Source organism: Larus michahellis, chromosome W (genome assembly GCF_964199755.1).
Source record: "Larus michahellis chromosome W, bLarMic1.1, whole genome shotgun sequence".
In the NCBI taxonomy this organism is placed as follows: Eukaryota; Metazoa; Chordata; class Aves; order Charadriiformes; family Laridae; genus Larus; species Larus michahellis.
This window is the reverse complement of record NC_133929.1, coordinates 8806811-8832269: the sequence shown is the minus strand read 5'-3', so window position 1 is coordinate 8832269 and position 25459 is coordinate 8806811. Positions and strand designations below refer to the sequence as shown.

Here is a 25459-nt window from a genome sequence, read left to right as displayed (position 1 = left end):
TTAGCCCTGGTTAAATGTTTGACTACCCTTCTAGACACTAATCCAGTAGGAATCAGTTTGTCCTTTTGTCTGTGTGATAAGAGATGTTCTACAAGCCTTTGCTGGAGCCTCTTTGTCTTAGTCATTCCCTTATCATGCCACCTCTGATGGAAACGGCTTTTCTCCTCTGCAAAAGCAATACCTGCCTTTCTTATACTTTGTTCCCCGCAAATCCTCCCGAATATGAAGCCAGACCCATTGTTAAAACAGACTGCAGGACCTCGGGGTGCTAATCCACGGCATACTACGCGAACCAGCCCCTGGGATCCGTTGCAATTGACAAATTGGCAAGAGAGAGATAGCAGAAACCCCGGTGAAACTGAAACTGAATACTTGTGGCGAGTGTGCTTAACTGGCAGCGACCGAATCATGTTAAGCTGGGATGAAGCCAGTGGTTACTGGGGTCCAGGAGTTTTCTTAAATTTAGGACCCGACCTGGCAGATACACCCCATTCTATCACCAGCCAAGTAGCTTATTGGGCGGGAGGAATCGACACCATGGAGCGGGGTGAGCCCTCCATAATCACCATAAAATCTCTAAGTGAGTTATCCACAGCCATCACAAAAGCCGCTTGCATACAAGCCATGCACGAACGAGGACGCCATGATGTCCCACTATCTGCTACAGTAGATTTTGCAATATTAAAGCCACTGGTCAGAGAAGCCCCAGCAATTCTTAAACCCCATCTAGCTGCAAAAGGGGATGAGATTAGAAGAGATACCAAATTTAATACACAGGGCAATCGTCCTCCCAGGTGAGTCCCTACCTGGGCAGAATCAATGCGCAGCATTGTTAACTACTGCTGTGAAATGGGCTGGGACGACAGTGCAGCAGTTGAAAAACAAAGCCAGAAATCCTGGGGAGGAGATCACAAAGTAAGACCCGTGAAACAGGGAACAGAAATTAAATCAAAGGGAAATAAAAGCTTGCACACGGAGTCTCGAGAAGAGGAATGAATTGTGGAGGAAAGCATTAGCACTAGGCATTCCCAGAGCCGCGATTCAAGGTCGGCCTACTGGCATTATCTTGAGTCTGATTGAAGCATTCCTGAAACGAGATAGCGGTGGAAACAGAGACTGTATTTCAACTTCATTAAAGGAGGATAATCCTTTTCTCCCTCTTAAGGAGGAATTGCAGGACACGAAGTCAAAAAACGAGTGATGTCTGGAAGGCAATTGGGCCTGCCTGTCCGGAAAGTGGAGGCTTATCAGTGGATAAGTGATGATGGCCCATACATATTAATTCCAGTTGGTCCTCGAAGACAATTAATAAAGTTTTTAATAGATACGGGGGCACAAATTTCGATATTAACACAACAAGATGCCGAGAAGCTGGGCATGCGATCCCGGATGGCAAAGAGAATTACAGGTGTGAACGGGGGAATTGATGTATGTCAAACTGCTAAGGTTAGTTTATGGCTCCCAGGTGAGAAGCGCATATCGTCTACTCGCTTTGCAATTAAAGTTCATCATGAAAATATTTTAGGTTTCGATATTTTAAACGGCCAAACTTGGTGTCTGCCGGACGGCAGCGTGTGGTCTTTCGGCTCAAGCACTGACCTTACCCCGTGCAGAAACCGGGAAGCCGCAGTGCAGGTGCTCCGCTCAGCCCCTGCACTCCCCGAGTCAAAGATTACAAATGTACCGCAGTACCCGATCACTGCTGAGGCATGAAAGCCCGATCACTGCTGAGGCATGAAAGGGCATTTCTGAAGTCATAGCTGATTTAGAGAAAAGACAAATTATCTCCAGAACCCACTCCCCGTATAACTCACCCATCTGGCCGGTTTGGAAACCTGATGGGAGGTGGCATTTAACAGTCGATTACCGCCGTCTAAATGCTAATACAGCCCTGCTAATGGCCGCTGTACCAAACACTGCAACTTTAACAGCTACTCTGCAAGCAGCTGCCCACCCACGGATGGCGGCATTAGATGTAAAGGATATGTTCTTTATGGTTCCCTTGAAGGAGGAGGATAAAAAGAAGTTTGCTTTCACTTGGGAGGGAATACAATATACCTTTAACAGACTCCCACAGGGGTATAAACATTCACCCACAGTTGCTCATGCCACGCTTGCCGAACTTTTACAGACAGTCTCACTCCCCCAAGGCGTAAAACTGTACCAATATATAGATGATATTCTGAATTGGAGGAACTTCTGAGACAGTGGGGGAAGCAGCAGCAGCAGTGTGGCAAGCACTAAATAAAGCAGAAATTGAGGTACCACCTGGAAAATGTCAGGGACTGTAATAAACAGCCAGATCCCTTAAACAGAAATGGCACTTATTTTATTATAGGGACAAAGTCAATAAAGCAAAAGCACAGCGCTGGGTGCATGACTCAAGTCAGAGGCACACCAGCTAACACTTCACCCACGTCTTATATACATTCAATATTGCATACGTATTCACTATTTTAGGCAGAGTAATTGTTTATGATGATTGATTGTCATTAGTCCCTTTTCTCTTCTATTTGTGCGTTTCCTTCTGACAATTGTTTCTGAGGATCGATGATCTTCAGTTCCCTTTTCCCATGCATCTGTTTCCTTCTGGTAGGATCGATTATCATCAGCTCCCTTCTCCTATGCATCTGTTTCCTTCTCTTAATCACTTGTGGGGTCTTTTGGAGAAGTTCTCTTTTGTTTCTCTCGGATGTTTTTCTTCATAGCTGCTGTTAGTTGTTATCTTTGAGGTTTCTCATGTTTCCTAATTTACTAAAGGTTAGTTATCCTTATAAGTCAAAGATTTATAGCCTTGTTATTATGGCGAAAGCCAACAATACCTTCACTATTTTTCACAGGGACCAAGTAAAGAAGTATAATTTTTTAGGTACTTGCTGGATATCGGGCAGTGCTGTGATTCCTCCGGATACCTTAAGAGAAATCGAAGAGCTGCAAATTCCCCAATCAAGGAAGGAGTTACAACAATTAATGGGAACTTTAGGATATTGGAGGAAGCACGTGCCTGGATTTTCTACAATTTCCCGTCCATTATACTCACTTTTACGGAAAGGCAAATCCTGGGAGTGGAGATCAGAACATAACAAGGCAGTAAACACTCTAATCGAAGAATTAAAAACATACCAGTCACTGGGACCGGTACACCCCCGCGACCCTATCATAGCCAAATGGGGTTTCGCAGAACATGCTACTTATTACAATCTGTTCCAAACTGGCCCCGATGGACCAAAAAGACCTCTATTGTTTAGCTCAACTGCATTTAAAGAAACAGAACAACGGTACTCTGAATGGGAAAAGGGACTTTTGTCTTTAGTCCGAGCAGTTAAACAAGTTGAGAAAATACATCAGGGACAACCTGTGCAAACTAGAGGACCCTTTAATTTACTAGAAGCAATCCTTAAGGGGACTGCTCCCCCAGAAGGAGTCGCACAGAAACCCACTATCAGAAAATGGTATGCCTACCTAACAGGAGTAGCAGAAAATATGCAATTAACTGAGGGACACACTAAGGTTTCCAAATTGCAGATGCCAGTAAACACAGACCCTTTAGCATTACAACAACCTTTTAAACCTTCACCCATTCTGGATGCACTACACCTTACTGAGAATACTCCGACGGAAAACATTTGGTTTACAGATGCTTCTGCGAAAAGAATAAATGGTTGTCACGTCCCACTCTTGGGAAAGAGGGGGGGTAAGTGACTTCAGATTCGTAAATTCCCAATGGCGCGGACTAAGGTGAGATAAATCTCAAGGTCCATATAGAAACATTTATTAGCTTCCCAAAATGATTAGTATAGGTCTTAACAAGTCCACGATAATTGGTTAGGTATATAACAAATTATGGCAAGTGGTGGGGTATGCATTGTGTCACTTAACAACAGGTATAGGACAACTTATGGCAAGCAGTACTTAAGGTCGTTACTTCACAACTCTAACCATTACTTAACAATTCTAAGAGAAAAGAGAAACTGAGGGACAGAGAAAGGAAAAGATGGAGAAAAAGACAGAAAGAGATCACCAGTCCTGGTTCCAGCGTCTTTTTCAGGGAATCTTCCCAGGACCTATCTTCTTCTTTCTTGAGAAGAATCTTCCCAGGCACTATCTTCTTCTTTTGTTTCTTCTTTGTTCCCCTCTCAGGGGCACTTACTTTCCCCTTTTATGTTTGCTGAATTAGCGCGGTCCACCCCCCTTGCCGAGGACAGCCTCGTCTCAGGTTTCTCCCTTCTCCCAGGTGACGTGTAGCATGATTTGGGTGGAGAGACGAGTGCCACAGTCATACATGTTTAGCATGATCTCTATGATCTTCATTAGCATATGCAGGGGTGTGCGCTTTCATATGCATTTCGTGGATAATGAAGCAAAGGTCACTCATCGGACACAATGGCCTTGAGAACCAAGAACTAGCAAGCTCACCACACGAGTGGCAGAACTATCCTGTCTTCACAAGACAGTTCTCCCACACCTTCAGGCACCAGCAGTGTTAGCCTTATCAGTTCTTTGAAGGCCAGGCCTGCATTATTTATTTCCTTGTGAGTGTTTGAGGCATTCCATTGAAGGCTTGGAGGGCCTTCTGCCCCTCATCAGGGAATTTACAGTCTGTCTCTTACAATGGTAAATGGCAATATAAAGCTGTTGCATTAGATATTACCGCTGGCAAACAAGTAGTAGAGGAAGGTGAAGGTAGTGCACAAGCAGGAGAAATAAGAGCAGTTGTTTTGGCGGCACAGAATGGAGCAAAAATTATATATGTAGACTCTTATGCTGTATGGGCCGGTGCCGCACAGTGGCTCTGTCAATGGGAAACCTTAAACTGGGAAGTAAATGGATCCCCAGTTTGGAGAAAGACAGACTGGCAACTATTGCTGGATATAGCCAGGAAAACACCTTTTAGGATTGGATGGGTTAAAGCGCATGCTAAGGATAATCAACCTGCTACGAAGTGGAATCAAAAGGTGGATGAGCTAACCAAAATTAGGAAAATCACCTTAGATTCGGAGTGGTATCGATTGGGAGAATGGTTACATCAAAATTTAGGCCACAGGTAAAGAAGCACTTTACTTTGCTGCACAGAGCAAAGGCTGGCCTATAAGCCGGAAAACTTGTGAAACTATTCTTACAGAATGTCCCCAGTGTAGACTGAGATTGCAGGCAGATCATCCTGCTAAAGCACCACCTCTACATATCAATGAAGGGAAAACTTTATGGTCTACGTGGCAAATTGCTGATATTGGACCACTCAAATCCTCTGCAGGATATCGATATATCCTCACAGGAGTGGAGGTCGTCTCCGGCTTGCTCGTGGCCACTAAATGTCGGAGAACCTATGGAAAAAATACAATCCTAGGACTATCGTTATGGTTCTCAAATCTGCCTACTCCTGATGTTATCCAAAGCGATAATGGCTCACGTTTTTCATGTAAAGAAGTACAAAATTGGGCAAAGCAAGAGGGAATTAAATGGGTATTCCACACTCCATACTACCCTCAATCAAATGGGATGGTAGAAAGAGCTAATGGCTTATTGAAAAAGAATCTCAAACCACACGAGGCTCAATGGGATAGGAGACTTCCCAAAGTAGTCCATCAATTAAATAATCGCTATGGGCCCACTGGAAGCCCTGTAAGCCGAGCATTCTTTTTAAAAACTGAGCTCAGTGTCCCATCCAATGAGGAAAAAGAATATTCGACAACATTACAGCCAGGACAGCCTGTGATGGTCAATTTGCCAGCCATAGGTATTGTGCCTATGACCTTAACTAAACCTCGTGGCCCACGTGCCTGGGAAGCTACCGATAGCAGTGGTGCAAAACACAGAATTAGAGCACGATGGATTTTTCCTTCTTGTTAATGGGGTAACCTGTTCGGACTCTCCCCACCAAAACAAGTCTTTGTTTTCTCTTACAGCAGCCTGCAGGATGGCAAATGGAAGTGCTGTGTTCGTGTTAATATTCCAAACCTCAGCAATGCTGCTTCTAACCTGTGGTCGAAGAACTCTAGAGTGGCCATGGTCTCAAGCTCGTGTTAAGTATACCGGGAGTATGGGAATACACTCTAGGAAGGGAGATTTAAATCTTTCCACTGTGGTCACGCATGGAAGCGAAGTATACTTAGAAAATGAATGGAGCTGGGATACAGATGGAGCCGATAGAGCTCTCTGACTTCAGGGAACAGCAGGGAAAAGAATTCAAATAGGGTGCCGGATGATCAGTGGGTCTACCCATGAGAAAGCATCTCAGATTTCAGTGTACGGCACTGTATCAAACCCAATAGTCAACGGTACGAAACATTGCGCCTCTGAAAAATTGGACTGTTGGTACAATTTTACCTTAGTACAACCTGGTTTTTGTAGTCTGTCTCTGGGCTCGCCATAGTGTGGGACTATCATTTAAATTCAAAATTGACATTACTGAGCCTCATATGACAACTTCCACACCGATTGTAAAGGATGAGGAAACTCTATCCCCACAAATTTCTGAAATTGGACCATATGTGATCAAAAATACAGGCCACCAACGAGTGTTATTTAATCCATCATGGTCTCTTAAACGAGTAGAATTAGTGATGCAAATTAACATCTCTACCATCGAACCGGCCTGTTCATCATTCCTGAGTACATCCTATGCAGGGTGGTTAGCGTGGTTAGCATGGTTACGTGGGCAAACACTCACCTCTCCAAGACGAACAAGGAGAGATGTGACCGGTATCATAGGGACGGGATTAGGAGTCTTAAATAGTATAGATGCTGAAGTACTTGCAAATAAACTAAGCACAGCAATAAGTGATTTAAACAAATTGTAACACCCATTGCGATCCTCCCTATTAGCACTGGGAACTAACCAATGGCTCTTATCTGATGTATTGCCTCAGTGGGAAAGAATTAATAAGAGGGATCACCAGTTGATTGTGGATGCACCTGGTGTAGCCCAAACCAATGTTTCTCTAGCTCTTAGTTGTATCCAAGCTCAGCTGTGGATGCAATCTACGGCAGCAGCAATTGTACGAGAAGGTGAAGAAGGTACCTTACCCACTGAAATTCGAAAAGTAATCTGGGATAATGCAACTGAATTTGAAAGGGAATTCCAGTCCTGGTGGTATTTAGTCAATTTCACTTATGACCCCATCAACAATAAGGCGTCAGCTTTTGTCCTAACAATACGCAATGCTTCGGTATACGCCATATACCCAATCATTGCACTAGGATTAAATCACAATGGAACTATACTCTATCTGTTAGAACATAGAGCGTGGGCCCAATGGAATGGGAACAAATGGCAGACCGTTGATGTTAATGCCTGCGTTGTACGAGAACAACAAGGATTTATTTGTGAGAGTAACACCATCAAAGCCCAAGAGGTTTGTCTTGACACTGAACAGAATGTTTGTCATTTTGAAATACATCGCGATGAAAATCCTGAAACTGTACTTATATATATGTTGGAAAAGGATGTGTTTGTATGAGAACCCTTTGTAATACTATATTCGTACATAATAGATACAAGTAATCACTCAAATGTTTGTGTTTGTAACTTTACTAAAATTATGGGATGTGACTTCAATTATTCAGCTCCTGTTACGTCTTATCAATTGCTACAATCTATTTATACATTGATTCAAGATTTGTTGCCTGCCCCTACTACTACAGCATGATGACCTGTGTCAGCTGCTAGAACAAATCTGAAATAATGGACACAAAACTCTAATCACTGTTCAGCATGATACAGAAGAGATACACCGTGTCTTTGAAAGAGTGAAGAAGGATGGAGAACACCATTGGTGGGAAATTCTTCTTGGATGGTCACCAACAGCAATGGTAGTTTTTAATCTCATGTTTCACCCAGTTGTGATCTTGCTGGTTCTAATTTTAATATGTTTGTTGCTTATAGTTATGTTGTATATAAAAGTTTGGTACTTGACCAAACAAATAACCCAACTCCAACCACCCAAACCATACAAATTAACAAATAACAAATAGCAGTGCTTTACTGTCTACTTACCGTGAATCTCTAAGCGCACAAACTATTAGCATACTATTTATGGCACAGAGGCAAGAGGTGACCGCACCACCACTCTGTGAAGGTAAGATGAATTGACTATAGTCACGGGGTGGAGTGTGGTGGTGTGCTCTCCCCTTTTCCCTCTTTCCCCCCCCCAGCTCCTGCTCAAGCCATGGCCATTGGCGGGAGTTGTTATGAGTTGCACTTGAACTGTGGGAGATGGCTGGCAACATAACCAAAACACCGTCTGGAGTGGGGACCTCCTGCACGGCAGCGGGCTGCACGGCAGCGGGCTGCACGACAGGATCTCCCCTTGAGTGGCGACGCTCGCTTAAGGTTCTTCTCCTCGAGGTTGAGAGATTCCTTGCTGCAACAGATCCTCGGTAAGTGACTGAGAGCATGCTAAACTCTGAAATCTTAGCTAAGTGATATAAAGGATTGATTGCGCATATATAATCCTTTAGACATAAACCAGTGACCAAGTCTGGGACTAGGATTGGATCCAGCCACGCCTAGACTCCTCTCCGAGAAGGAGTTTAGAAAGCAAGGGGGTCCTTTCTGAACCTCGTGACTCAACGGGAGGGTCTCCCTGACAGCTTGTCTGACCCTGGCCTCTATGCAGTAAATAATCAAGTGTACCTTGCCATCGAATCTCGTAAAACACTGTCGCATTCACTACTAACTTTGTTAAATCACTGCTTTATGTCAATAAACATTTCACTACTTCTCTCTTACAAGTGACGTTAATTACTCCGCCCACGACAAGAGATTTCTAAGTTTCCCGGTGTCCTGGTTTGAGGTAGAACAGAACCAGCTTTCTGTTCAGTAATTTTACCTCTTAGCTAGGCCTCTTCTAACTCTCTGAAATTAACAGCATGTTGTGCAGAAAACAGTTCGTTCTCAGAGTGATAAGACCTGTGTTTACAGTTTGTGCCAAGGAATGGTATGCAGAGAGGCTCTTGCTTATACTTATTGCTATAACAACCAAGGTCAGCTAATTTCATTACTTGCCCCGTTGGAGGGTCAGAAATGGAAAAGCGTAGAGGGGTCCCACCTGCAGGGAGGAGCGGACAGGACAGGTGACCCAAAATTGACCAACATGGGGTATTCCATCCCATCTGCCCCATGCTCAGTATAAAAGCTGTGGGATCAAAGGGTCAGTCTCTTTTCTTCAATGGCTGACGTCCGAGGAGGACCCTGTCTGTTCATCTGCCTTTGATCCTGATTATTGTGTTCCTGAATCCAGATCCGGAATCCAGATCCCACCCATCTCTGAGTCCAGTCTGGGACTTCCCCAGTGCCTGCCGGTCATGTGATCGTCATCCTGGGAGCTTGATACGGTTTTGTATATACTGTATCTATTTCATTATTTCTATTTTATTTAATTATTAATATTTCATTAAAGTAGTTTAGTTTCTTCTAAACTTGTAAATCTCTTTATCTCTCCTCCTCCTCTCCTTGTGCGAGAGGTGGGGGGAGACCATCTGTCATCTGTCATTGCCCAATTCAGCCTAAACCATGACACCCGGGGAAGCACTCGGTATAGCCGAGTGTTCAGATCTCACACAATAGGCGTCCCTATGGCAGGGAAGAGAGGCTCAGCCCATCGACTGGTCCCAGATGTCAGTGATGGTTCATGATGGTGTCTTCCTGACTTGTCTGTGATGGTATCTTCCCTAACATCTCTCCATTCTTAAGCCATCTTTATACTGTTTTTTACCTTTCAGGTGGAGCTTGAGTGATTCTAGTCATACATACCTTCGTTATGATTGGTGTAAAATTTCCTTGCTTTGCATTTAAAGGTATAGACTAGCAAAAATTCTGAGCGCAGACTCAGTGAGTGATGGTCACACCTTGGAGGTGGGTAGCTTTAAGGATGGAGGTGTGTTTTGGTATTATAATGACATTATAATGAGCAAAGTTCAACCTAAGGGCATGATTTTTACAAAAAATAAGAAACTGTTGGCTCAGGGTAACAACTATGCAACTTCTCAGTATTCATAGTACCCTAAGTTCCCATTCCCTGCGCTGATGCACAGAGTTTGGCTATAGTATCTTCACACCGCCCTACTCTCCATGCCATTTTTTTCCACCTTAGAATCTGCTGACTCTAAGATTGCAGGTTATGCAGCCTAGGGAACTATGGTGGAATACATTCCTTGCATATCATCTGCACTCTACCCTGGAAGTTTCTTCAACGCTGTACCTTTTCTTAAAATGTGAATATAACTTTAGTTTCTAAGTCACCTCCACAAATTATCCCACATTCCTAAACAGGCCAAAGTCCACCCTCCGGAAGTCCAAGGTGGCAGTTCTGCTAAGCCCCCTCCTTACTTCTCCGAGAATCGGAAACTCTATCATTTCATGATCACTATGCTCAAGATGGCCTCCAACCATCGCATCACCCACAAGTCCTCCTCTGTTCACAAACAACAGGTCCAGTGGGGTGCTTTCCCTAGTTGGCTCACTCACCAGATGTGTCAGGAAGTTGTCTTCCACACACTCCAGGAACCTCTACGCTGTATTGTATTTCCAGCAGAGATCTGGTAAGTTAAAGTCCCCCACGAAAACAAGGGCTAGCAATCGTGAGACTTCTCCCAGCTGCTTATAGAATATTTCATCTGCCTCTTCATCCTGGTTGGGTGGTCTATAACAGACTCCCACCATGATATCTGCCTTCTTGGCCTATGATATCTGCCTTCTTGGCCTTCTCCCTGATTCTTACCCATAAACACTCAACCCTTTCATCACCATTCTCAAACTCTAGACAGTCAAAACAGTCCCTAACATACAGGGCTACCCCACTGCCTCTCTTTCCTTGCCTATCCCTTCTGATGAGTTTATAGACATCCATTGCAGCACTCCAGTTGTGCGAGTCATCCCACCACGTTTCCGTGATTGCAACCATATCATAGTTTTCCAGCTGCACCATGGCTTCCAGCTCCTCCTGTTTGTTGCCCATGCTGCGTGCGTTGGTGTAGATACACTTCAGTTGGGCTATTGATCCTGCCACCTTTTTTGGGGAGAAGCCCTAATTCCTACCTGACTGTTCGCAGGCGCTTCCATGGTTTCTAACACATCAATAACCCTTGTGTCTTTGCTGCCTCGTGGATCTCCATCCTCTACCTCCACTGAGATGGCAGACCAAAGGCCCTCGCTAGCACACTGTCCCTCAAACATTGGCGTGCTGCCCCCAGGCTTATCTCTAGTGAGCCTGGGTTTATCCCCTTCCCCCTTCAAATCTAGTTTAAAGCTCTTTCAATGAGCCCTGCTAACTCCTGTGCAAAGATCCTTTTCCCTCTTTGAGACAAGTGTACCCCATCTGTTGCCAGCAGGCCTGGTATCATGTAGACTGACCCATGATGTAGCACCCATCTACAAAATGTAGCACCCATCTACAAAATGTAGCACCCATCTACAAAAAAGGCAGAAAGGAGGATCCAGGAAACTATAGGCCTGTCAGTCTGACCTCGGTAGCAGGGAAGGTCATGGAGCAGATCATCTTGAGTGCCATTACAAGCCATATAATGGACAAGCAGGGGATCAGGCCTAGTCAGCATGGGTTTAGGAAAGGCAGGTCCTGCCTGACGAACCTGATCTCCTTCTATGACAAGATGACCCGATTATTGGATGAGGGAAAGGCTGTGGACATTGTCTACCTAGACTTTCGAAAAGCATTTGACACTGTCCCCCATAGAATTCTCATGGAAAAACTGGCTGCTCATGGCCTGGATGAGCATACGATCTGCTGGATCAAGCACTGGCAGGATGGGCGGTCCCAAAGAGTGGTGGTCAATGGAGTTAAATCCAGCTGGCGGCCGGTCACAAGTGGTGTCCCTCAGGGCTCGGTGTTGGGACCATTTCTGTTTGACATCTTTATTGATGACCTTGATAAGGACATAGAGTGTATCATCAGCAAGTTTGCAGATGACATGAAGCTAAGCGGGAGTGTTGATCTGCATGAGGATAGGGAGGCTCTACAGAGAGACTTGGATAGATTGGACCGATGGGCCAATGCTAATGGAATGTGCTTCAACAAGGTCAAGTGCCGGGTCCTGCACTTGGGCCACAACAACCCCATGCATGGCTACAGGCTTGGGGCAGTGTGGCTGGAGAGCTGCCTGGCAGAAAAGGACCTGGGGGTTCTAATTGACAAGCGGCTGAACATGAGCCAGCAGTGTGCCCAGGTGGCCAAGAGGGCCAATGGCATCCTGGCTTGTATTAGAAACAGTGTGACCAGCAGAAGGAGGGAGGTGATTGTCCCCCTGTACTCAGCACTGGTGAGGCCACACCTTGAGTATTGTGTCCAGTTCTGGGCACCTCAATACGAGAGAGATATCGAGGTGCTGGAGCGAGGGCAGAGGAGGGCAACGAAGCTGGTGAAGGGCCTGCAGAATAAATCTTATGAGGAGCGATTGAAGGAGCTGGGACTGTTTAGTTTGAGGAAGAGGAGGCTGAGGGGAGACCTCATCGCTCTCTACAACTACTTGAAAGGACATTGTAGAGAGGTTGGTGCTGGTCTCTTCTCACAGGTAATTAGCGATAGAACAAGAGGGAATGGCTTCAAGCTGCAGCAGGGTAGGTTTAGGCTGGACATCAGGAAAAAATTCTTCACAGAAAGAGTGGTTAGACACTGGAATAGGCTGCCCAGGGAGGTGGTGGAGTCACCATCCCTGGATGTGTTTAAGAGTCGTTTAGATGTGGTGTTAGGGGATATGGTGTAAGGGAGAACTTTGTAGAGTGGAGTTGATGGTTGGACTCGATGATCCCAAGGGTCTTTTCCAACCTAAATGATTTTATGATTCTATGATCAAAAAACCCCACATTCTGCCAGTGACACCAGGCTCGGAGCCAGGTATTGATCTGCTGGCTCTTCCTGTTTCTTCCCTCATCATTCCCTGCAACTGGAAGGACAGAGGAGAACGCTACTTGTGCTCCTGATCCCTTAACCAGTCATCCCAAGGCCCTGAAGTCTCTCTTGATTGCTCTCGGACTTCTTGTTGCAACTTCATTGCTGCCTACATGGAAAATCAATAATGGATAATAATCCGAGGGCCGTATCAGGGTAGGAAGTTTTCTCATCACATCTTTAACCTGGGCCCCAGGGAGGCAGTAGACTTCCCTGAGAAGTGGTTCCGGTCAGCATATCAGGCCTTCTGTTCCCCTCAGGAGAGGGTCTCCTCTGACAATGACACGTCTTTTTTTCTTTTATGGAAGCGTTTTTGATGCAGGGCATAGGCTGACTTAACCTTAGTGACCTCTCCAACCTAGATGAACCATCATCCTCATTACTGTTGAGTTCCACTTGCAGAGCCTTGTACCTATTATGCAAGAGCACCTGGGAAGGTGGGGTAGTCATGGAGGAGATGTGCCTGCTGTGACAGACAGGAACTTGTTGCCATTCCACCCTATCCCTTAAGTCACTGCATTCAGCCAGGTGGAGAGAGGATAAGGAATGCTCTGTATCATGTGTCCTGTCTGCCTGACAGGTCTGTCCCAGGGTAGGGTGTGATTCCAGTAGTCTATCTCTCTCTCAGACTCCCTAATACTCCTCAACCTACTCACCTTCTTCCAGAGCTCTGTCACTAAGCATAGGAGTTCCTCTACCTGGGCACACCTCCCACAGGTGCACTCACTACTCCCATCTAGTACTGGCATAAGAGTAGGGCACACTCCTCAGCCTGACACCTGGGTGGCAGCACATTCCCACCAGAGCTCTGTCTGGGAAGCTGCGTCAGTCGTGGAGAGTGAAGAGTTTAGAGAGGTCATGGCCTTCTGCCAGGTGGATACCTGGTCGAGCTGGAAGAGCTTCAGTGCCCTTCCTGCATGGCCTTCTCACATGAACTTCCACGCCACGCTCTGTTTGCCCGTTCTGTTTGCAGTGCTCCCTAGGGGCTTCTTTTATATATGTTTTTATATGTGTTGGGGCTGCCCATTGTTCCTGGCCTGCCCAGGTCTTGTCAGCTGCTGTTGTGCAAGCTGCAGGCTCCTGGTGGCTCTCGGCTCCCCTTGAGGTTTCTCCAGTTCAGGAAACTCCCCTGTGCACCACCCTTGAGTGCTCCGCTGTGGATTGTGCCAGCATCGGAGCTGCTCGCCTCAGCAAGTAATGCTGAGCACAAGTATAAATTGGGAGAGGAGTGGGTGGAGAGCAGTCCTGCAGAAAGGGATCTGGGAATGGTTCAAAGCTGCACCAGGGGAGGTTTAGACTGAACATTAGGAAGCATTTCTTTATCGAGAGGGTGGTCAAACACTGGAACAGGCTTCCTAGAGAGGTGGTCAATGCCCCAAGCTTGTCAGTGTTTAAGAGGCATTTGGACAATTTCCTTAACAACATGCTTTACCTTCTGGTCATCTCTGAATTGGTCAGGCAGTTGGACTAGATGATCATTGTAGGCCTCTTTCCAACTGAAACTCTGTTCTGTTCTATTCTATTCTATTCTATTCTATTCTATTCTATTCGACTTACCCAGAAACAATTTTCATATGTGAAAGCCAAGATTATTCCTGAAAACATGCAGTTCTGTTTAGCCAGAAACTCTGCTAGCATTGATGCCTATCAGTATGCCTGATAGGCCTGCCAATTTTTTCCACTAACGGAGCACTCTTTTAGAGCTGATATTCCCCAAAATTTAACTAATTTCATGACTGGAGTGCTGCATTAGATGTCTACAAACTCTTCAGAAAGGACAGGCAAGGAAGGAGAGGAGATGGGGTGGCACTGTATGTTAGGGAGTGTTATGAGCTTAATGATGGTGACAATAGGGTTGAGTGTTTATGGGTAAGAATCAGGGGGAGTTCAGGAAGGCGTTTGACATGGTCTCCCACAGCATCCTCATAGGGAAGCTTAGGAAGAGTGGACTAGATGAATGGACAGTGGGGGTGGATAGAAAACTGGTTGGAAGAGAGAGCTCAGAGGGTCGTGATTAGGGGCACAGAGTCTAGTTGGAGGTCAGTGAGGAGTGGTGTTCCCCAGGGGTGAGTACTGGGTCCAGTCCTCTTCAATATATTCATCAATGACCTGGATGAGGGGATAGAGGGCACCCTCAGCAAGTTTGCTGATGACACCAAGCTGGGAGGGGTGGCTGACACACCAGAAGGCTGTGCCGCCATACAGAGAGACCTGGACAGGCTGGAGAGTTGGGCAGAGAGGAACCTTATGAAATTCAACAAGGGCAAGTGTAGGGTGCTGCACCTGGGGAGGAATAACCCCCTGCACCAGTACAGGTTGGGGGCTGACCTGCTGGAGAGCAGCTCTGTGGAAAGGGACCTGGGAGTCCTGGTGGACACCAGGATGACCATGAGCCAGCAATGTGCCCTTGTGGCCAAGAAGGCCAATGGCATCCTAGGGTGCATCAAGAAGAGTGTGGCCAGCAGGTCGAGGGAGGTCATCCTCCCCCTCTACTCTGCCTTGGTGAGGCTGCATCTGGAGTACTGTGTCCAGCTCTGGGCTCCCCAGTTCAAGAAGGACAGGGAACTGCTGGAGAGGGTACAGCAAAGGGCTACCAAGATGATTAGGGGACTGGAACTCCTCTCTTATGAAGAAAGGCTGAGGGATTTGGGTCTCTTCAGTCTGGAAAAAAGATGGCTGAGGGGGGAATCTTATCAATGCTTATAAATACTTAAAGGGTGGGTGTCAGGAGGATGGGGCCAGGCTCTTTTCAGTGGTGCCCGGGGACAGGACAAGAGGTAATGGGCACAAACTTGAGCATAGGAAGTTCCACCTAAACATGAGGAGGCACTTCTTTACTTTGAGGGTGGCAGAGCACTGGAACAGGCTGCCCAGAGAGGTGGTGGAATCTCCATCTCTGGAGACATTCAAAACCCGCCTGGACACTGTTCCTGTGCAACCTGCTCTAGGTGACCCTGCTCTGGCAGGGGGGTTGGACTAGATGATCTCCAGAGGTCCCTTCCAACCCTACCATTCTCTGATTCTGTGATTCTGTGAGGGCCAACAAGGCTGCTGTCATGGTGGGAGTCTGTTATACACTGCCCAACCAGGATGTAGAGGCAGATGAAATATTTTACAATCAGCTGGGAGAAATCTCAAGATCACTGTCCCTTGTCCTGGTGGGAGACTTCAACCTACCAGATATCAGCTGGGAACACAACAGAGCTGAGAGGGAACAGTCTAGGAGGTTCCTGGAGTGTGTTGGGGATAACTTCCTGACACAGCTGGTGAGGGAGCCAACTAGGGAAGGAGCCCTGCTGGACCTGCTGTTTGTAAACAGAGAAGGACTTGTGGGGGATGTGACAGTTGGAGGCCATCTTGGGCATAGTGATCATGAAATGATAGAGTTTTCGATTCTCAGAGAAGCAAAGAGGAGGGGGGTCAGCAGAACTGCCACCATGGACTTCCGGAGGGCAGACTTTGGTCTTTTCAGGAGCCTGCTTGACAGAGTCCCTTGGGAGGCAGTCCTGAAGGGCAAAGGAGTCCAGGAAGGATGGATGTTTTTCAAGAAGGAAGTCTTAAAGTTGCAGGAGCAGGCTGTCCCCATGTGCCAATAAACGAGCTGTAGGGGGAAAAAGACTGGCCTGGTTGAACAGAGAGATATGGTTGCAACAAAGGGAAAAAAAGAGAGTATATGGCCTTTGGAAGAAGGGGCAGGCCACTCAGGAAGGCTACAAAGATGTTGTGAGGCTATGTAGGGAGAAAATTAGAAAGGCCAAAGCCCAACTAGAACTTAACCTGGCTTTGGATGTTAAGAACAATAAAAAGAGTCTCTATAAATATATTAGTAACAAAAGGAGGACTCGGGAGAATCTCCATCCTTTATTGGATGAAGGCGGTAACACAGTGACAAAGGATGAGGAGAAGGCTGAGGTACTTAATGCCTTCTTTGCCTCAGTCTTTAGTAGTAGAGTCGGTTGTTCCCTGAGTACCCAGACCCCTGAGCTAGTAGAGAGGGGCAGGGAGCAGAATGAAGCCCCTGTAATACCAAGGGAGATGGTGAGGGACCTGCTCCAACACCTGGACATACACAAGTCTATGGGGCCAGATGGGATCCACCCGAGGGTACTGAGGGAGCTGGTGGAAGTGCTCACCGAGCCACTCTCCATCATGTACCAGCAGTCCTGGCTAACCGGGGAGGTCCCAGTTGACTGGAGGCTAGCATATGCAACGTCCATCCACAAGAAGGGCTGGAAGGAGGATCCAGGGAACTACAGGCCTGTCACTCTGACCTTGGTGCCTGGGAAGGTCATGGAACAGATCATCCTGAGTGCCATTATGTGGCACATGAAGGACAACCAGGTGATCGGGCCCAGTCAGCATGGGTTCACAAAAGGCAGGTCCTGCTTGACTAACCTGATCTGCCGCGATTGAGAGACGGGACGCTGCTTGATGCAAGCAAGATGTCAGTTTATTAGATGCGTCGGAAAGCCTTTTATACAGCTACTTAACAGTTACACAAATTACACAAATTCTATCATTTCTGATTGGCTTAGCTCTAAATGTTTCATTACAATAATCCCTCCTACTTGCGGTTTCGCTACATGCTAGAAGCTACAGTTTTGCTATGTGCTAGAAGCTACAGTTATAACTTGTTGCTTACTCCCTACTTCCTCAAGGTTATTTGTCTCGGATCTGCAAGGCCAGCTGTTCCCTGACTCCTCAGAGTTATTTGTCCCAGATCTGCAAGGTCGGCATGCCCTCGAGTTTCTTGCATACTTGTACTTTTCCGCTAGCCACCCCGACACTGATCTCCTTCTGTGACAAAGTGACCCGTTTAGTGTTCAAGGGAAAGGCTGTGGATGTTTACCTGGACTTTAGTAAGGCCTTTGATACAGTTTCCCACAGCATTCTCCTGGAGAAACTGGCTGCCCATGGCTTGGATGTTAGTACTCTTTGCTGGGTTAAAAACTGGTGGAGGGCGGGGCCCAGAGAGTGGTGGTGAATGGAGTTAAATCCAGTTGGCAGCTGGTCACGAGTGGTGTTCCCCAGGGCTCGGTACTGGGGCCAGTTTTCTTTAATATCTTTATCAATGATCTGGACGAGGGGATTGAGTGCACCCTCAGTAAGTTTGCAGACGACACCAAGTTGGGTGGGAGTGTTGATCTGCTTGAGGGCAGAAAGGCTTTGCAGAAGGATCTGGACTGACTGGATCGCTGGGCAGAGGCCAACTGTATGAGGTTCAACAAGGCCAAGTGCCAGGTCCTGCCCTTGGGTCACAACAACCCCATGCAGCGTTACAGGCTTGGGGAAGAGTGGCTGGAGAGCTGCCTGGCAGAAAAGGACCTGGGGGTGTTAGTCAACTGCTGGCTGAATATGAGCCAGCAGTGTGCCCAGGTGGCCAAGGCGGCCAACAGCATTCTGGCCTGTATCAGGAACAGTGTGGTGAGCAGGACTAGGGAGGTGATCATCCCCCTGTACTCAGCACTGATGAGGCCCCACCTCAAATACTGTGTCCAATTTTGGGCCTCTCACCACAAAAAGAAACATTGAGGTACTGGAGTGGGTCCAGAGAAGGGCAACAAAGCTGGTGAGGGGTCTGGAGAACAAGTCTTATGAGGAGCGGCTGAGGGAACTGGGGTGGCTTAGCCTGGAGTAAAGGAGGCTGAGGGGAGACCTTATCACTCTCTACAACTACCTGAAAGGAGGTTGTAGCGAGGCAGGGGTTGGTCTCTTCTCCCAAGTAACAGGCAATAGGACAAGAGGAAACGGCCTCAGGTTGCGCCAGGGGAGGTTTAGACTGGATATTAGGAAAACTTTTTACACCAAAAGGGTTATTAAGCATTGGAACAGGCTGCCCAGGGAAGTGGTAGGGTCACCATCCCTGGAGGTATTTAAAAGACAGGTAGACGTAGTGCTTAGAGATATGGTTTAGTGATGGCTTTTGTCAGAGTTAGGGTGATGGTTGGACTAGATGATCTGAAAGGTCCCTTCCAACCTGGGCAATTCTATGATTCTATGATCTTAGAAGAGACAGTGGAAGGAAAAAAAAAATCTACTGTAAGAGGTTCTCAGGAAAAATGACCTCCTACAGCAGTAGTCTAAAAATATACATATGGATCATCCTTACATGGAACACAACTTACAGTTATATCTGTAATATAAAATATGTATCAGTTTTGTAAAATATATTCATTTTTATAAAAAAAATGAAATAAGGCAGACACTTACTTCTCTAACAACCTTGGCTGGAATGACTGCTTCACAGACAACAGACTTCCCTCTTCCTTCTATCCAATTTATAGCAGCAGGTTTTTTGTCTGTACAATAGTTACCACTAATAGCTAGAACCTGGAGATTAGGAAACTCTTCACTCAACCTTGCCAGTGGAAGTTTTTGGTGGTTTTTTTGCCAGTTTTTTTACACTAGTACTGTGCTTGTTCTGAGTACCTTTTTTAAAAAAGTTTTATCCTTGGCAGTACAGTTATACCAGTACACAGTGTATAAACTGATTGAGCAATCAGTGCTGGGTGGGTCTACAGGGGTGGCTTCTCTGAGAAGCTTCTAGAAGCTTTCCCTATGTCCAATAGAGCCAGTGCCAGCCAGCAACAAGACGGACCTGCCGCTGGCCAAGGCTGAGCCAATCAGCACCATCGGTAGTGCTTGTGTAATAACATATTTAAGAAGGGGAAAAAACTGCTGAGCAACAGCAGCCACAAGAGAGAAGAGTGAGAATATGTGAGAGAAACAACCCTGCAGGCACCAAGGTCAGTGAAGAGGGAGGGGGAGGAGGTGCTCCAGGTGCCAGAGCAGACCCTGCAGCCCATGGTGAAGAGCATGGTGAGGCAGGTTGTCCCCCTGCAGCCCACGGAGGTCCACGGTGGAGCAGATATTCCCCTGTAGCCCTTGGAGGACCCCACACCGGAGCAGGTGGATGTGCCCGAAGGAGGCTGTGATCCTGTGGAGAGCCTGCACTGGAGCAAGCTCCCGGTAGGACCTGTGGACCCATGGAGAGAGGACCCCACACTGGAGCAGGTTTGCTGGCAGGACTTGTGACCCCCATGGGGGACCCACACTGGAGCAGTCTGTTCCTGAAGGACTGCACCCTGTGGAAGGGACCCATGCTGGAGAAGCTCATGAAGGACTGTCTCCCATGGGAGGGACCCCATGCTGGAGCAGGGAAGAGAGTGAGGAGGAAGGAGCAGCAAAACCGACATATGATGACCTGACCGCAACCTCCATTCCCCCTCCCCCTGCACCACTTGGGGGGAGGAGGTAGAGAAATCATGAGTGAAGTTGAGCCTGGGAAGAAGCGGGGGGAAGGTGTTTTAAGGTTTGGTTTTATTTCTCATTACCCTACTCTGATTTGACTGGTAATAAATTAAATTAATTTCCCTGAGTTAAGTCTGTTTTACCTGTGACTGTAATAGCTGAGTGATCTCTCCCTGTCCTTATCTCGACCCACAAGCCTTTCATCATATTTTTCTCCTCCTGTCCAGCTGAGGAGGGGGAGTGATAAAGCAGCTTGATGGACACCTGGCATCCAGCCAAGGTTAACCCACCACACCATATGATATTGTGCTCAGCGCTAAAAGCTCAGGGAAAGAATGAGGAAGTGGGGGGACACATTTGTGGTTATGGCATTTGTCTTTCCCAGTAACTGTTGGTGTGCTGAGGCCCTGCCTGCTGATGGAAAGTCGTGAATAAATTCCTCATTTTGCTTTGCGTGCACAGCTTCTATTTACCTATTAAACTGTTTTTATCTTGATCTGTGAATTTTCTTGCTTTTACTCTTCCAATTCTCTACCCCATCCTGCTGGGATAGGGGTGAGCAAGCAGCTGGATCAACCCATCACATTTTTCTAGATAGTCTAAGAGTCCTAGTGGGAATGCTGTTGGGTTCTGTAATTGGGGAAGAACCTATAAAAGCTGGGGTTAAATAGCCCCTATTGTCCCCCTGAGTAGAATAAGAAGTTGACTGAACATAAACCAATGGTGAAAATGCGACAGCAGGTAATTTTGCGTTGTAGTATAGACTGCAAAATCCCTAGAGCGCTGTAGAGATAAGGTTAGCTTCAGAGGCAGGCCTCCTCCCAGAGGATTGTACAAGGTGACTCTGGGGCCAGCAAGAAGACAAGGTACAGAACTGTCAGTACTAGGAGTTTCACTGGATGCACAGCACAGTATTTGCTGTGTAAGTAAGGCAAGATGCATCTGCCAGTAATACAAGCTTCCTCTGAGGCAATAGAGAGGATCTGTGGAGCAGAGAAACTGTTGCTATAACAAGGACATCACCTGAAGCCCAAACATCATCTTTTCAGTAGGCATCTGTGCAGTGTAAGCCTTCCCTAACCAAAGTCAAAGGGAGCAAGGGAAAAGGACAGAACCTCAAATATGGTAAGCCGTGTCCCAGAAGAGATGGAGATAAAATGATTATGTATCTTAAAAGCACCATGAGTAGTACAAGCTCTCACTCCACCCCAAAAGGCATCTGAAAGGAGTGGGGGGATGGGCCATCTACCACAGATTTTCTGAGAGCTGCATTTGTGGTATGAGCAGGGTTTATGCCAAGAATGAAAATTGTCCAAGCAGTGCTGTGTATAGACACATCCAGAGCTTGGATATATTTGAACTCTGCTATAAGAAAGCTGGCTGAGAGAAATCAAAGTGGACAAAAATTATGTAATTAAATACAGCTGGAGCTGCATAACTTCCAAGCCTCACAGCTCTGAAACTTTCACATCAAACAGCAGGAATAGGACTAGTGTGTAGCGGGGGGGGAAGTAGATTCAGGACACCAAAGGAAGGAGATAATCTAGGTAGAGAGAAGCAAACTAGTTACCAGAGTCAAATATACCATTTTTTACAGTTTTAAAATATTTGAAAAATGATATCAATTGTAATAGTACAGCATTTAGGTTGCTGCAGCTCTAGAAACTCCAGACAGCTGGTCTGGTTTTGCCATGGACTCAAAACAAACAGGACTTCTTGTACTGAAACAGTCTTGCTACACAAATTTTGCAGTGATGTTGAAATACTCTACATGCAGGGAAATAAGAACCCTTCAGTTCCCTAAACTTTATAACACACATGAAACGGTAACCTCTGATTTTGGTATAAAACCTGTAGCGCTGAGGAGACTGAAAAAGAATGCAGACTGCACTGTATGTTGGATTACAGATTGATGGACATTACCAAGACCAAACATGAGAGTTGAACTACAGCTGAGGAGAAGAGGAAGAAAGTGGGGTGAAGTCAGATCTGTTCTTTTAACTTTTTACAGGAAATGCACGGTCATGGGCTGGTGAATCTCTATCCTGGATTACAGCTCCAAATTTTTGATAGCTTCCAGGATTTGTAGTAGAGTACTGACTAAAAGCTTAACCACTTCACTGCTAACATGCACTATGATATTAAAAGTTATGATAACAATTTTAAACAGTTCTTTACGTGGTACTAACAGGTTCTTTTACTCTTCCAGCTTAACCCGTCTTGTAAGAATACACAATATGGTGTATTTTGATAAAATTACATTTTCCTGGTGAAAGCAGTGTTTAAAATTCAGGTAGCAAGTTAACAGATTAAAAAGCACCTTTGAAACTTTGTTTTTGGTGGACATATGAGAAACTACCAAAAGTATAATTCAACAATTTTCTGAAAGATAGGAGAAACACCCAAATAGGCCTTAAGAGAAGGTATTGCTAATGGTGAAGTGAATTAGTTCTCCCATTTGGGCAAACTGCATAATTCAGCTTCGAGGAGAATAAATGTGTAAAGGCTTCTGCAAACAAGGTGAAAGGTTCTGGTATCATATCCCCACTGCGTTTACTACTGTATGCTAGTCATATTTTCCTTAACCCTCTTATTTTATATTGATATTTCACTAAGCCATGAAGTAAGCTTAAACTATCACAATTAAGCCGATATGTTTTCCATTGTTTTACTGAAACTGAAAAAGTAGTTCTGTACCAAAATGTACACAATTTAGTAATAATACAAAATATTAATTCTGCAAGATAGAATGTCAGTTAAATCCATCAAAATGAACACTGAACCACCATTTATTGCTAATATGGTGTTACTTTAAATAAGATCACTGAATTACCATAGAAACAAAGTAGTTCCAACGTTCCTTAAATAAAATGGTAGCTATTGGCAACAATACTGCAGGAAGATAAACATTAATATTTACATGCTATCATAACATATCCAGTATGTAGCACTTCACGCTTGCACATTAGCTTTATGAGCTCATTACAATATCAGTGTGTTTGTTACCAAAGACAGGCCTCTGCTTTGTTTTTAAAATAATTGTTTCTTACTAACCTTCTTACTGTGTGAGAAAATAGCTAATTACTGACTCTCTTACTGTGTAAAAAGTTATTCACTGAGCTGATGTTACAGATAGTGATAATGAGGAGACAATCATAAGTAGTTAATCACCAAGGATGGGATAACAAGTAGTAGTTAATCACTTCAAGGTTCTTCTATGCATCAAGTATGTACTCCTATACCACTTAGGACAGAGCTGTGGCTACTTCCAGGAACATCCTTATCATCCTCAAGAAGTTGGCAAACTTACAGTAAACTTTTACTGTCCTGAGATGACTCAATACCTTAAAAGGATAATGTGAGGAAGGGTCTCCTTACCCAAACAACCACCAAGACACTCACGCTTGTGCAGAAGTGTTTTGCTGATGCAGCAAAATTTGATATGCGTGTGCAAAAAGGCTATTCGGTCATCCTAATGAAAATGTAAGCCTAGGTGGAGTTATGTATTAGGTAGGTGGAATTATGAGAATATTTTGTGTATAAATAATGGGTGAATATCCCCGGTAAGGTGTGCTAGATTTGTGGGGTTTTCCCCTAGCACCCTATGTCGAATAAAGCAATATCTCCTCTCTAAACTACTTTTGGTTTCGAGGGCTTTTATTTCAGGTAACATGTTGATGTACTTGTGGTGGTGCAGAGCTCCCCCCCTCCCAACTGCATTGCAATGTCAATACCAGCCAACATTGTTCTTGCTTTAGTTACAAGGGCAGTGGGGCCAACATCGTTCTTGTTTCTATTGCAAGTCCAGTGAGTTGAGACAATCTGGTACCTTCTTGTCCCAGTGCAAGTACAGAAAATGGCAACTCCCTAACTGCACTTGGAACTCCTGTTACCTGGGAAACTTACCCAAGACCCCTCCTGCCCAGATCACAAGCCCACTCTGAAAGTTGCCAAGATCACCTGACAAGAATTGTGACCATAAAGGAAAAGTACCGACCAAACTCAATCATCTTACAACCCTATAAATATTGATCCTAAAATGAGGCCCTTTGGGGCTTTCTGTGATTGCAGCAGCCTGCTACCCTGTATTTCACAATGTGATTCAGACTGTTTGCTGATAGAAGCCGACACAGGGATAAAGAGTTAGGAGTTTCAGACTGTCTGCTGACAGAAGCTGACAAAGGGAAGAGAGCAAGTATAGTTTGATTTCAATCATTGGGTAGCAAAATTTACTATAATCTGCAGAAAAGGAAACAATTATATAGGTTAACCCCTATATCTGTTTTGTTTGTGCTTTGATTTAGAAAACTCTGTCCTATATCTCAGGTGAACCTTGCCATTTTCATATCTTTAACTAAGTTGCTGCGTTGATTATAACAAATTTTGTTAAATCACTTTGATCATTGCCTGATGATTAAGCATTGTTAAAAATCATACAACCTAATCCTGTGTTAATAAATCTTAAATTACTGCTACCTCAAAGTTGTGCAGGATCCTAAAATTAACATTTTGCAACAGTACTGCAAAACCACCCATCATGGTTTATATCAAATTTGCACATTTGAAAAACACCTTTGCTAGTCACCCCTTTAAGGAATGCTGCAGCCTTCCTGTAAGAAACCCAGTCCAATCCACTGATTCCCTCCCCGCCAAACCAAACCAAAAAACCATCAAGCATATTAACAATTTTCCTCCTGTGATTAACTAGGCAGGGTGATGCATTTAAGCAATCTTCCTAAAGATGAATCAAACCAGAATACACCTGGGTTTTCTGTATTACATTAAGAACACCTGAGACTGCTTCACTGGTCCAAGTACAGTATTTTAATAAAAAAAATGCTTGTTACATTAACATGTAATTTCACTGATCTCCCTTAATTAGTGCTTTTCATTGAAAAAAAGGATAAGGTTTCTTCTTAACATAAATACACTGTCACAGATGGAGTGATTAACTTCACTTGTAAGAGAGAAGTAGTGAAATGTTTGACATAAAGCAGTGATTTAACAGAGTTAGTAGTGAATGCAACAGTGTTTTACAAGATTCGATGCCAGGGTACACTTGATTATTTACTGCATAGAGGCCAGGGTCAGACAAGCTCTCAGGGAGACCCTCCCGTTGAGTCACGAGGTTCAGAAAGGAGCCCCTTGCTGTCTAAACTCCTTCTCAGAGAGGAGTCTAGGCATGGCTGGATCCAATCCTAGTCCCATGCTTGGTTTTTGTTTGGTTTGTTTTTTGTTTTTGTTTTTTTTTTTAATATATGAGTTTTGAGAAACTTCATTTGTTTAAGTTACTAAGCTGTCTG

General features: G+C 45.3%; 1 pseudogene; it reads left to right on the top strand.

Moving 5' to 3' along the window:
• The first annotated feature begins 5826 nt into the window (after positions 1-5826).
• On the top strand, positions 5827-7504 carry LOC141735625 (uncharacterized; annotated as a pseudogene).
• Positions 7505-25459: the final 17955 nt, after the last annotated feature.